Raw genomic sequence first — 12,944 nt, 5'->3', positions numbered from 1 at the left:
GGCCATCCTCGACTGCTTTCCCAGGCCACAGGCAGGGAGCTGGAAGGGAAGCGGGGCTGCCGGGATTAGAACCGGCGCCCATATGGGATCCCGGGCGTGCTAGGCGAGGACCTTAACCACTTGCGCCACCGCGCCGGGCCCCAAAATAAACATATTTTAAAGAAATATTTTATGCACATATTATTTATTTAGAATAGAAATTCTTTGACAAATAAATAAGTGGTATTGTCAAATATTTGTGTGCACCTAAATATTTTCTCATCACTTCAGGTACTACCTTAATTTTTTTAATTGTTTGCACAATTTATTAAAAAGGATGTTGTTCTAAGAGACTATACATTTAACTCCTGTTCCTGTTAAAATTTTCACACATTTCAAGTGAATGATCTTCAAATTAATGAAACATCAAAGATAAATGAAAGTTACTGTCATGTTAACTTTCTTTCAAGACTTCACAATTATTTGATATGACAGTCTTAGCATATATTTTATCTATAAGACAGAGAGTGACAGTTTTGTAAGTTATTTTGGCACACTGCATTTAATTTCAAAAATTCACAAGTTACATTTACCCTCATTTTACCACTGTTTTTTTGCTTAGAAAAGTAAAATGGAAAATCACCACTTTCCCCAGCCTATTAGAAGCTTTATTTCTGAGAACACTGGTTTCAATGGGAAAATGTTTTGGTTTTGTTAATGCTCCATTTTGTTTCTTTTTCCTTATAGCCCTCCCATGTCATACTGCCTATAGAATAGAAAGCAGAAGTTTAGGTACATTCATTGGGTTAATAGTTAGCCTTTGTGTATCTGCTATAAAGATGCCATATTCACCTTATCTTTCTTAATATGAAAGCTCCATTCAGGCTCATTCATGTCTCTATTGTAGAAGTAAGACTACAAGAGACTCAACCATGAAAGGATAAGGAGGAAGCCTTTACTCTGGAGGGCATCAGGCCAGATCATTCTCTAACGCGTGAGCCTCAACTTTATCTTGTCCCAAGTTTTACAGGATAATAACACAGGTGTTAACTCAGAAATGGCGAGAGGGGAGAGAAGGCGGAAAGCAAGCGAAAAGATACATACACAAAGATTCAGCTGCTGGCCTTGGGTTGTCAAAAAAGTATGACACAGGGTCAATTGGCTAATTCTCTGACTGCGAGCACCAGCATCTCATATGGGTGCCTGTTTGTATTCAGCTGGTCCATTTCCTAACAGGCTCCCTACTTATAGCATGAGAAAGAAAAGGAGAATGTCCAAAAGCCTTGGTAACTGCACCTGTGTGGGAGATCAAGACACTCCTGGATTCAGATTGGCTTAGCTTTGTCTGCTGCAGCCATTTGGTCAGTGAATCAGAGGATGAGATCTTTCTCTGTGCCTCTCATTTTCTCTGCAAATCTGTCTTTTCAACAATAATTCAATCACTAATGTGTCTATGTATTATTGCCAATTCACCAGATATATGGCATTATTTTAATTATTGAATAAAAATTTTAAAAACCCAAATATACCATTTTCTTTTGACCTTTGGAAGTGGAAGTTTTCACATTGGAATTATGATATCGGTGTCAATTTACCAATGACAGCAATTGTTGGTTTAAAGATAGCTTGTTGTGTCCCAGGATCTACGAGACCTGGGGATACTATTATGTAGAAAATACCAAACTCAGATGGCATTTTGTCTTGAGAACTCAGGAGTCCAAAACTGAATTGGTCACACTCTTTAATTCAGATAATTCACCACTGACTGCTCATATAAAACCTTCTTTTCATTTTATTATTTTTCCATTTATACCTAACTTTGACATTTTAGATATATGTATTATTCTTTTTCTTCTCTCACCTTTTCTTTTGCTTGCTTTCTTTCTTTCTTTCTTTCTTTCTTTCTTTCTTTCTTTCTTTTTCATTGAAAGTTACTATAAAGCCACTTTTATTGCAATGCCAATGGTATTGCCTCTTACATGGCATTCTTGCTTTTTTTGAATGGTCCCATTAACACTGTCTTCTTCACAGTCTAGAAGCCACCATGCTCAAATTTGGTGGTGTCAATGAACTTGAGTTCAGTCTTCTCCAGAGCTCACGAATTAGTCTATACTCACAAGGACTGGCACAGAGTGAGTACTCGCTTCTTTGTCCCCACACACAGCTCGTCAGCATGGCAAATTAATTGGTCACTCTACCACAACGGACAAAGCCACCCAGAGGGTTGATGCTCTTATAAGGACACGTCATAGAGGAGGCTTTGTTCTTGATTAGATTGCTACCCTTGTTGAGGTAGCTTTGTCTAACCTTGTAGATCTTCTAGTTGATCTCCATGCAGTGATGGTAGCCTTTCTGTCCTGCTCACACCATGGAGACAGATACCCAAGCAGGATGGCAAGCCCCAATGCAAGCCACCTTGCACAGGCCTGAGTGAGTCTTGTGTGGCAGCTTCTTGCAGCCCCAGTGGCTCGTGACCCCTTTGTAGCCCTTGCCCTTAGTCATGCAGATGACGATCATCTCGGCCTACCCTAACATGTGGCTCATCCAGATCTGAGCCGTTCCCAGGTCCAGCGCAGCTTCTCGCCCATAGTTCATCCGCATCTCTGCCCGGTGTGGTTTCCTCTGCAGCAGAAGCAGGTACATCTGTGTGTGGGTGGTGATGCGGCTGCTGCTGAAGTCCTTCTTTGGCTGCTTCTTGCCCATGTCATCCTGCTACTTCTTGCAGTACTTGATGAAGGCTATCTTTGCGTTAGGACAATCCTTGTAGAAGCCTCTCCTGTACTCATCACTGATGCGCTAGCCAAATGCGGAAGTCACAAAGGTGTGAGTGGCTTCCATGTACACCATGATGCTCATCACCACCATGGGTGGCATCTGCAAGATGGCCACAGACTCCACAATTTCCATTTTCATCTTGGAGCTCGGCTGGTCCATCTCACGGAAAACGTGTGCCTACCCACCTTGTACCCCAGGAATACCGTCAGGTGCAACTGCTTGGAGGGTTAGTCCTTGGGGAAGCTTGTCACCTTGCCACGGTGCTTGCTTTTACGCTTCTGCGGTAGGAAACCCAGGGAACTGTGTTGGGGGACTGAGAAATTTCTATGCACATCTTGCTGCCGAATCCATTGATAGAACTATATGTAATATTTTTGAGTGCTAGTCCTTCCATACATAGACACATATATTCATACATCCATTCCCTTAGTGATGTCTCAATTCCAGTAACAGGTTTAAAAGTTTTTAAAAATTATTATAAAAATATTCATGATGACATTTGCTAGCAGAGACATGTGATAGTATTTTTGTGTCTCTGTCCAAGGACAGAATTGTTGAGTTACAAAGTATTTGGATATTTAGTATTACTGAACACTGTGCATTTGCAGTGCTGAAAACCACCAACTTCTAGTTCTAACAGTCAAGCTTACATTCCAATTTCTGCAAAAATTATAAGTTCCAAGTAATATTCTCATATTTTATGGTTCATTTCCCTAACACTGAACATCTGTTCACATATGTGTTTGATGCTTTAAATTTGTCTTTTGTGAATAGCTTACTAGTGGACCATTATCAATTGAACTTCCCCTGGTTTCCCTGCTGAATTGTAGGAATGTGTTTTTTACATATTGTAATTTCTCATCAGCAATTGCACTATAAACATTTTTTATGTTTTCCAGCTCTGTATTTTTCCTCATGTTCTTTCATCAAACACATATCATTAATCTCAATTTATCATTTACAGGAAAATTCTTGCTTTATCAGCAATAAGAAATCATCCATGTGATAAGATCGCAAACCATTCATACTTGTATGTTTAATCCCTTGAGTTTATAATTTTAGACTTAAAATTTAGAACATTAGCCCACATCAATTTTATTTATTTTTGGTGTATATCCTTTGATATCTTCTAATTGCTTTTTTCTAAATAAAATAGGAAATGAAGTCATTACCTTTGGAAGGGAAGGAAGTGTTGATATTTTCTTCCAGTCTACTTAACTGTGATTACTGTACATTGGAATAAGTTAAAATTCAAGGTCAAATGCTTTCCTTTGCCACACAAAGGAGTTTACTTTGTGAAAGCAATAGAAAATTTCTTGCTTCCTTGCAGTTTCCACCTGGAGGTGAGTCAGAATCAATTAATAAGTTTAAAAAGCAAGGACAAAATAAAATCCCTGGACTGTGCCAAAGACGATTTTTGCCACCTCAGCATCTTTCACTTCCTTCAGCTGCTGCAAATTTTACCATGCATTTTCTGTTTCAAAAGTATCACATTTTTCTTTCCTTTGTCGGTCATTTTGAGTCATTCTTTACTCCTAAAATTCAGGCCATGCAGAAACATCAGTTCAGTTATTCTGCACACATGTGGGTACCCAAGAATATAGTTAAAGTGAGAAATTCTAGTGTCTTTTTATTTTGCTTTTAGTGTGGAAATCATTTGATGCAGTACAGGATTTTCATTTTTAAATAATAAATAAGAAACAAATCCTTGACAATAAATAGAATAACATTAAGAATGGGGAATGGCTCATAGCTTCGCACATATTGTTGATCAGTTTTAGTTTTTTAAAAGTAACATTTCGCCTTTTTAATTCAGAGATCAGTGCAAATATTGTTGCTTAACTCCTACTGCTTTATCTGCACATGTTTTGTTGTGAAACTTTACTATATATTTTAAATTAATTAATAGAACTATGAAGTAACTAAATGCATAGTATACCTCATATCATTTAGAAAATGATAAATTCAATTCAATTCAATGAAACTAAAATTTTTTAAAAACCAAAAATAAATCAGAGAATAATTACTCTTTTAAACCACTGATTTTGGTCTATGCCAGCTCTGGGATAAAAAAACTATTGGAATCTATGGGAAAATCCACTTCTCTCTCTGCATCTGTGTGTATGTGTGTTTTCTTCTGAGGAAGATTGCCTGAACAAACAATCATGTAAAAATATGACCCTGTCCAGGTCACAGTATTTTGGATAGTCAATAGAATGGAGGCTCATGGAATCTTTATCTAAAGGATTTTTTTTTTGGCATATTTGGTGAAACATCTTACCTCACAACTTATGTTACTGAGATTATAAGATTTATAGTAGCAGATATATCCAGCTCAAAATTTTAATCAAAGTACTGGAATAAAAGAACTGTAAAGGATTAAAAACATTCAAGAGAATCTGAATTTAGTAAGATAATTTCGTGTTTGGAGCAATTTCGTTTTTCTAGGTATTAATGGACTTCATCACACTAATTACCAAAGTTTATATCTCATGCGTATCTTTGACTCATGAGATACTTCATTTGCAATATAATCCTTCCAAATTTTATCTGAAACCATTTCTGAGTTAGTCTCAAATCACATACTCAAAGATATGATAAGCTAATCAAGAAGAAAGAAATAGTATAGTTAACTAAATGATTTAGCCATCCTTTATTCTGTTTAACCTGAGGAGATTACAAAATGTTACACCATGATCAGCATTGTTGCATAGAGCATCAAGGCTTTGCAGCACCAGCATTCCTTTTGGCTGTAAGTTCCTGTCCTAATTGCTTCACTTCAGGTCCAGCTCCTTCCACTTGGAGGAAAATGGAGTGCAAGACGTTCCAAGTGTTTGGCATTCTGTTAATTATGTGGGAGACCCAGATAAAATGCTTGGATTTGGCTTTTCCCTGGCCAAGATAGGACTGTTGTCATCATCTGAGGAATGAACCAGCAGATGAAAGATCTCTATCTCTCCCTCTCTCTTTGTACCTTTCAAATAAATATTTTTAAAGAAATTATAGAAAATAGAAGCAGCATTTACTAAATATTCATAGTAAAAGTTTATTTGTTGTGTTAATAACCAAGAAAAGTATAAGCGATTGTCCTTTTCCTTAAGAATCTAATAATTTAGCTGGTAGAAAATACAAACATAATGAAGTAGTTACAATGCAGCACACACTTAAGATTCCGTTAGATTCCAACAAAGCAGGGCACAAGGATGAAAGAAGTGGCTGTGACAGGATTTTTTGAAAACATGTATTTATTTTTTTGGCAAGTAAGATTTACAGAGAGAAGAGACAGAGAAAGAGCCTCCATCCGCTGGTTCATTTCTCAAGCAGCCGCAATGGCTGAAGTTGAGCTGAGCTGAACCCAGGAGCCAGGGAGCTTCTTTCAGGTCTCCCACATGGGTGCAGGGTCCCAAGTCTTTGGGTCATTCTCTACTGTTTTCCCAAGCCACAAGCAGGGAACTGGATGGGAAGTGCAGCATCCTGAATGGGAACTGGTGTCCACATGGGATTCTGGGGCATGTAAGGCAAGAAATTAGCCACTGGGCTACTGAGGTTGGTCCTGTGACAGAATTTTTAGGAGAGCCCCATGAAAGCAATGACCTCACATAGTGACCAGGAGAATATTCAGTTTCTAGTTCATTTCTCCACAAAAACCTCCTGTGTAATCACTAGTACATGAGATATAAATAGTGGTAGTACAACACTAAATAAGGAAAGAGTCTTGTTTTTGAGAAAGCTTCTTTGTGTTAATGATAATTAATGTATAAGTATATACAATGTTTTGGAAATAAACATGTATCCTTCCTTTCATCTTTTTGCAAAATAATTACAAATTGGCTTTTTCAAAACAGAGATCTTTTATTTCCTTTCTTGTCATGTTTCTCTTGTCTGGCTTGCTTTCATAATGTGAAACTGAAGGTAACTAAAATGGGATTCATAATTTTCCCTGCAACTTCTTCTGAGTGATGTGACATTTAGCTGCAGATATATTTTCATTGTGGAAGTGCAAGGTAGAATCTGGTTTCTATAGCAAACTTCACTTTTGAAATGTAGAATTTTCTCTTGATTTTTTAGGCTTTTAGTTATTTTTTATTTGGTTATAAGAAAAAAGTTTATTCTGTTAACTCAATGAGTTTTCAATACAATACTATTAGAATGGACAACTGGTCTAAGGCGAGCAATCAAATCCCAAGTTCCAGAATAAAGAGGAGGGAAGAAACAATCTCATGAAAATGAAATGGGGTGAAATGGGACACTGCAGGACAATAAAGTTGGGACATTGTTCTAGATTCCAGACAAGGTTTGTCCTCAAGAAGCTATGATATATGTTTGCTTCTGCAGTGAGCTGCTGGTTTCCCTCATTCTTTTTTTTTTTTTTATTGGAAGATCAATTATACAGAGAAGAGAAGAGACAGGAAGATCTTCCCTCCATTAATTCACTCACCAAGTGGCCACAATGGCTGGAACTGAGCTGATCTGAAGCAAAAACTTGGAGCCTCTTCCAGGTCTTCCTACATGGATGTAGGGTCTCAAAGCTTTAGGCCATCCTTGATGCCCTCCCCCCAGGCCACAAGCAGGAATCTGGATGGGAATCAGGGCTACTGGGATTAGAACCAGTTCCATATGAGATCTCAGTGCCTGCAAAGCTAGGACTTTAGCCTCAATGTCACCATGCCTGGCCCTCCCTCATTCTGTATTGCACAGGTTTTTTCCCCCAATCTACATTATCTCTTCTTTGTCTTGACATTCCCTTACCCCTGTTACCATTTGTAATCTGAACTAATTTATGAGTTCTCATAACTTGAATAACAATTCATGAATTTTTAGTTTATTTCACTCTGCCATCTTCCATCTTCAGTTACTGGTGCTTGCCAATATCTTGCTTTTCAAGTTAAAAATAATTAACTACTCTCTTTGTTATTCCTAGGAAAACTGTGGCTTTCCGGGTTTTCATGTTTAATGCTGTCACAGTTTGTCATGAACCCTTTGTATTGTGAAGAAACTATTTCAGATATAAGGTTTTAAAAATTGTTTTGGTGATCCATAGTGGCTAGGGTTGAGTAAAAATCAAATGACTGAGCTACATTCACTCTGTGCCTGCATAATCAATGAGGGAGTTTTATAGCTTTACACTGAAAATAAATAGGATAAGATCACTTCAGAAGCCTTTGTTTTATTGTTTGGATTTCAGAAAATGACATGAAATAATTTGGAAAAAATGTACCTGTCTCCTTCTTGATTTAGAAAACTTAAATCCAAGTAAAACCTTCTCCAGTAAGTATTGTACAAAACATTGCTATGGATTTGGCATTTCAACATGAATCTTCTCCCAGAAAATACTTAGACCCTATAGAAATCTTTTTCCCTTGAGGAAAAGTCTAAGCAAAACTTTACATTCTAGATATGATTGCATTCACATTTTCCCTGTTGTCTCTCACATTTATTGGTTCCTTGATTGTCCACAATCTTGGACAGAAAATATTTTTTTGCTCTGCAAGTCCCTTTTTAAGTAAATGCTGACAATGATAACACTGTGCTCTTGCTGCATATTGACACAATCACAATGCTTTACACGTAGGTGCTTTGTATGTTTATTAAAAATTATACATTATGCAATATATAAAATGTAAGCCATGTACAGATTTACATATTATATATAATATACATCTTTTCATGTTAATGTAGATTTATTGTATATAAAATGATTGACTTCAGAAAATGTCATTTCGTGCTTACTGAAAACTTGGCAGTGGGGATCTTGGCAGATTTAGAATTGTCAGAATGGAAAATCTCCAATGTTAAGACCAGGAAGACAGTAGCATGACATATTCCAGATTTTAAAAGGAAAAAAAATGGTTGACCTAGAATGACTTAACCAGCAAAGTTTTCCTTTGTCTTTGAAAAGGAAAGAAAATCCTTCTGCCGCTAAGAAAATCTGAAAGAATTTGCCGCTTTCAGACCTGCCCTACAAAAGATGCTTAAAGATGTTCTATTGACAGAGAAAGGGAATAGCATCTACTAAAACCAAAGGCTAACATCGGTAATGTCCCGATAAAACAACACAAGAAGACTAAATCAAGCAACCAACAACCCATTGTTAAAATGACAAAACCAAATTATTATCTGTCGGTATTAACCCTGAATGGCTTAATTGCATCAGTCAAGCATCATAGATTAGCAAACTGGATTACAAAACAAAACCCACCTATCTGTGGTCTACAGGACACACATCTCACCAATGAAAATATGCAGAACTGAAAGTGAAAACATGGAAAAAGTTATTGCAGGTTAATGGGGAAACAAAACAAACAAAAAAGCTAACCAGTTATTCTTATCTCAAATAATATAAATTTCAGCATGAAAAAATATTAAAAGAGGTGAAAGACACAACATAATGATCAAAGGATCCATTCGGGAAGAAATCACCTTACTAGTTTCATAGGATGCTTTATTTTTCATCTCTAATTTTATTGGTCATTCTCTTTTGCTTTTCTTTGCTAGTCTGGCTAAAAATTTATTTTCCTCATCTTCTTAGAAGATGTCTCTTTATTGTTGCAATTTGTAGTTTTATAGTTTCAATTCTATTTATTTTTGCTGTGATTTTTATCATTTCCTATTTTCTGTTCATTTTCTTCTCCTTTAATAAGTCCTTGTGATGCATTCTTAGATGATTTATGTGGAATATTTCTGTTTTGTAAGCACCTGGTACTATAAATGGTCCTTTCAATACTGTGTTTGCTACATCTCTTGGGTTTTGATATTTTTTGTTTTTATTTTTATTTCTTCAAAAAAGTTTTCCCCTTATTTCTTCAGTGACACATACATAGGTCATATAGTAGCATTATTTTCTTCAAGGTTTTTTTATTTTCTTTTTTATTTCTTCATCAACACATTGGTTATTCAGTACCTTGTTATTTAACTTCATATTGTTACAAATCTATCTTTCTTCCTGTTGCAGATTTTGTTTTATGACATTTCATTTCAGGATATATAGCCAATGTGTAATACAGACTATCATGTCCAGATGTGACGATACAATGCAGTATGCATTTCAAATTTGAAATCAAAGACTTTCAATGACACTGTTAAATATATCTTGAAAATATGAGGCTGGAATCTCTGTGAATATTTAGTAACACTAAAATCTAAATCAATCTAGCTGATTAGCAACCCGTTGTTCTCAAGATACATGCAATTGCCAAAAATCATTGCTTGCTTCTCCTAATTTCCTAGAAAGGAAAAAAGTCATAAAAACAACTTTAGGATTTTTCCCACACATTTATTCGTGATGATGATTTTTTTAAGGCAGGGATATTTATTTATATCATAGGAAATATTTACTGGTTTCTGTTTTAATTTGTTTATCATATTCATGATTATTAATTAAAATAAATTTAGTCTGCTGGGGCTGAACACCTAGAAGTTTTGCTGCTATTTGTATTTGAAGAATGAAACACCATCTGTTTGTTTTTCAAACATTCTAGTTAGTATTAATAAAATTAGGTCAGGGTTCAACCTGTCCCCAAATGTAAGTTGGAATATAATATAACTTAAAGTTCAGGTTTTGAGGGTATCAGTAGGCTACCACTAATGAATAGCAAGGACAACGTGGAGTATGCAGATTTTAGACTGTAGTGCAGCCGCTTACAGTGGTGATGAATTAGAATAGCAGGAAGGAATGATGGGATTAATTTCATGAGTTTCAGATTTTACTTAAACTTGTCATGTAATTATGAAACTTTCATTGTTTCTCACTTTAGTATATTTTAATTAAACATCTGATTATATTTTATATTACTACTTTGTGGTGAATAACACATGAATATATTACATATTATTATAAGTAGTGTTTCATTTTATCTCAGAATTTGTTTTATAGGACATGTTTATGAATAAATGGCAGGAAATGACACAAATTTTCTTTTACATGCTTCGAGTCCATTAACATATGTGAATATCATCAACTTGATGAAATTACCAAGTGTTAAATTTATGTTGCTGATAGTTTATGTTTTAAGAATCTTAAGCCAGGAAGAACATACAAAGAAAGGCATTAGATGAGGACTGTATTCAATTTGAAATGATGTTTTACAATCATTGCCTCATGGAATTCCTTGGGAATTGCAGGCCTATGATCCTATGAGAACAGTATCTTTTCTAGTATTTATCATGCCAAGAGTCTTTTTGAAACAAGAGATTTGATTAGCAATGTGCTAATATTAGCAATGCTGTAGTTTAGTTATGGCTACTGAAACTAGAGAGTTGTAATTAGATTACCTCTGTAGCTAGATTATGAAAAACTAAACTGAGTCAGGGAACTATTCAAAATAAACCAAGTAAATAAAACCTCTTCTCATATGTGAAATGCACCATCTTAGGGCCTTTCGGAGGAATCTCAAGCTACAACAATCTAAAAGGTAATCTAAGAGGCAGGAATTATGGTGTTACTTGGAATACCCACACTGAGTCCTGTCTGCCCCACTTCTCCTTCTCTCTTTTTTTTTTTAAGATTTATTTTTGTTAGGCAGATGTACAGAGAGGTGAGACAAAGACTTCCCATCTGCTGTTTCACTGCCCAGTTGGCTGCAGTAGCTGAAGCGGAGTCTATCTGAAGCTAGGTTATCTACTTCGGTGTGGGGTCCAAAGGCTTTAGGCCATCCTCTACTGCTTTCCCAAGCCACAAGCAGGCAGCTGGATGAAAACGAAGCAACTGAGACAGGAACAGATTCCCATATGCGATCCAGTTGCATTCAATGTGAGGATTTACCACTGAGCCATCACACTGGCTGCTCTCCTGGTGATCCACTTCTGATCCACCTTTCTGCTGGTGACCATCATTCTGGTACGGAAGGACAGTATTTGAAGGTTCAAATACTAGAGTCCCTGTCACTCGGGTTGGTAAACTATATGATGCCTAGCTCCTTTGTCTTACTCAGTTTGAAGATGTGGAGGCCCAACTGCATGTAATTCATGTGTTTATATGATATCACATAGCCAAATAAAAATGTGAAATTAATTTATCAGTATCTGAAAAATAAATGGCAGCACAGAAAGAACTTAAAATAAAGAGCTTCAATGGAAGGTTGTCAAATGAAAGTGAAGAATAGGTCACCAGGAAGCAGAGTTCTGAGGGAAAAAAGCAGAGTCACCAGGAAGCAGAGTTCTAAGGGAAAAAAAAATATTATATGAGGACATAGGTATGGGCCTTAAGAAGAGAATTTTTAATATCACTTTTGAATTATTCCTGGCACCTGACTGTGACTTCATCTATTTCAATATTCTTCTATGACTTGATTAAAAACCTGATGTGCTAACAATTGAATGAGTAGACGAAAAATACTGCACCAACTGAGGCAGGACGTTGGAATAAGAAAATGGCCATCTGAGATGCCGGAAACTGTATGGGGGCTCTGGCTCTCCTGTGATCCACATCCTGCTAATGCACCTGTGGAAAACGGTGGCCAATGTCCCAAGTGCTGCGATTCCTGTGTCCATGGCGGAAAGCCGGCATGGTTTCTGGCTCCAGGCTTCCACCTGAGCTAGTACTGACTATTGTGGCCCTTGAAGGGGTAAAGCAATGGTCAAAGATCTCTTTTTATTTTCCTTACTCCTCACTATTTCTTTCAAAAAGAAAAAAAGAAAAAAAGAAAAAAAGCCAAATACACCAAAAAACCCCACCCTTTCTATAATACTTAAAAGCACTAACCACTCTTCATTCTTTTTCAATTATGTCCTAAAGTCTTTCCCCCTCTCCCAGTCAATGTGCAAAGCCTAGAACTGTATCAAATTTTCTGCCTTAAATGCAGCCTGTGATTTTAACATTCAGGACACAGGAGCTAAGTAGAGTACCATGTTCTTCTGTCACAGCTCCTTTCTGAGCCTACAGACTTAAACAAATGAAGAAGAGGTGGCATTTGGGGAAAGCACAACATCTGTTACATCCATTAATATTTAATAGTAGTTATGGAGCAACATATATAAAGGGATACTACCAAAGACTTATGTGTATATTAGAAAAGATTTATTTTGCAACTAAATATCTACTCTGGTGCATACTGAAGTATCACAAAACCTTAGAAATGACATCTGAAATGTTCTGGAATTGGTTATTGATTGATGACTCACATTTAAGAGTCAACAAATTTGGTTTTCTTTTTCCTTTGGACATTTTTCTTTTTTTCATTAGTACTGTAATG

General features: G+C 36.4%; 1 pseudogene; it reads right to left on the bottom strand.

The window, feature by feature from the left end:
- Positions 1 to 1,954: 1,954 nt before the first annotated feature.
- On the bottom strand, positions 1,955 to 12,259 carry LOC121156632 (annotated as a pseudogene).
- Positions 12,260 to 12,944: the final 685 nt, after the last annotated feature.

The sequence above is a fragment of the Ochotona curzoniae genome, unplaced genomic scaffold (assembly GCF_017591425.1).
Source record: "Ochotona curzoniae isolate NIBS_2020 unplaced genomic scaffold, NIBS_Ocur_1.0 contig_3498, whole genome shotgun sequence".
Lineage (NCBI taxonomy): Eukaryota > Metazoa > Chordata > Mammalia > Lagomorpha > Ochotonidae > Ochotona > Ochotona curzoniae.
Note: the sequence above shows the minus strand (reverse complement) of the source record. Positions and strands in the feature narration are given on the sequence as shown.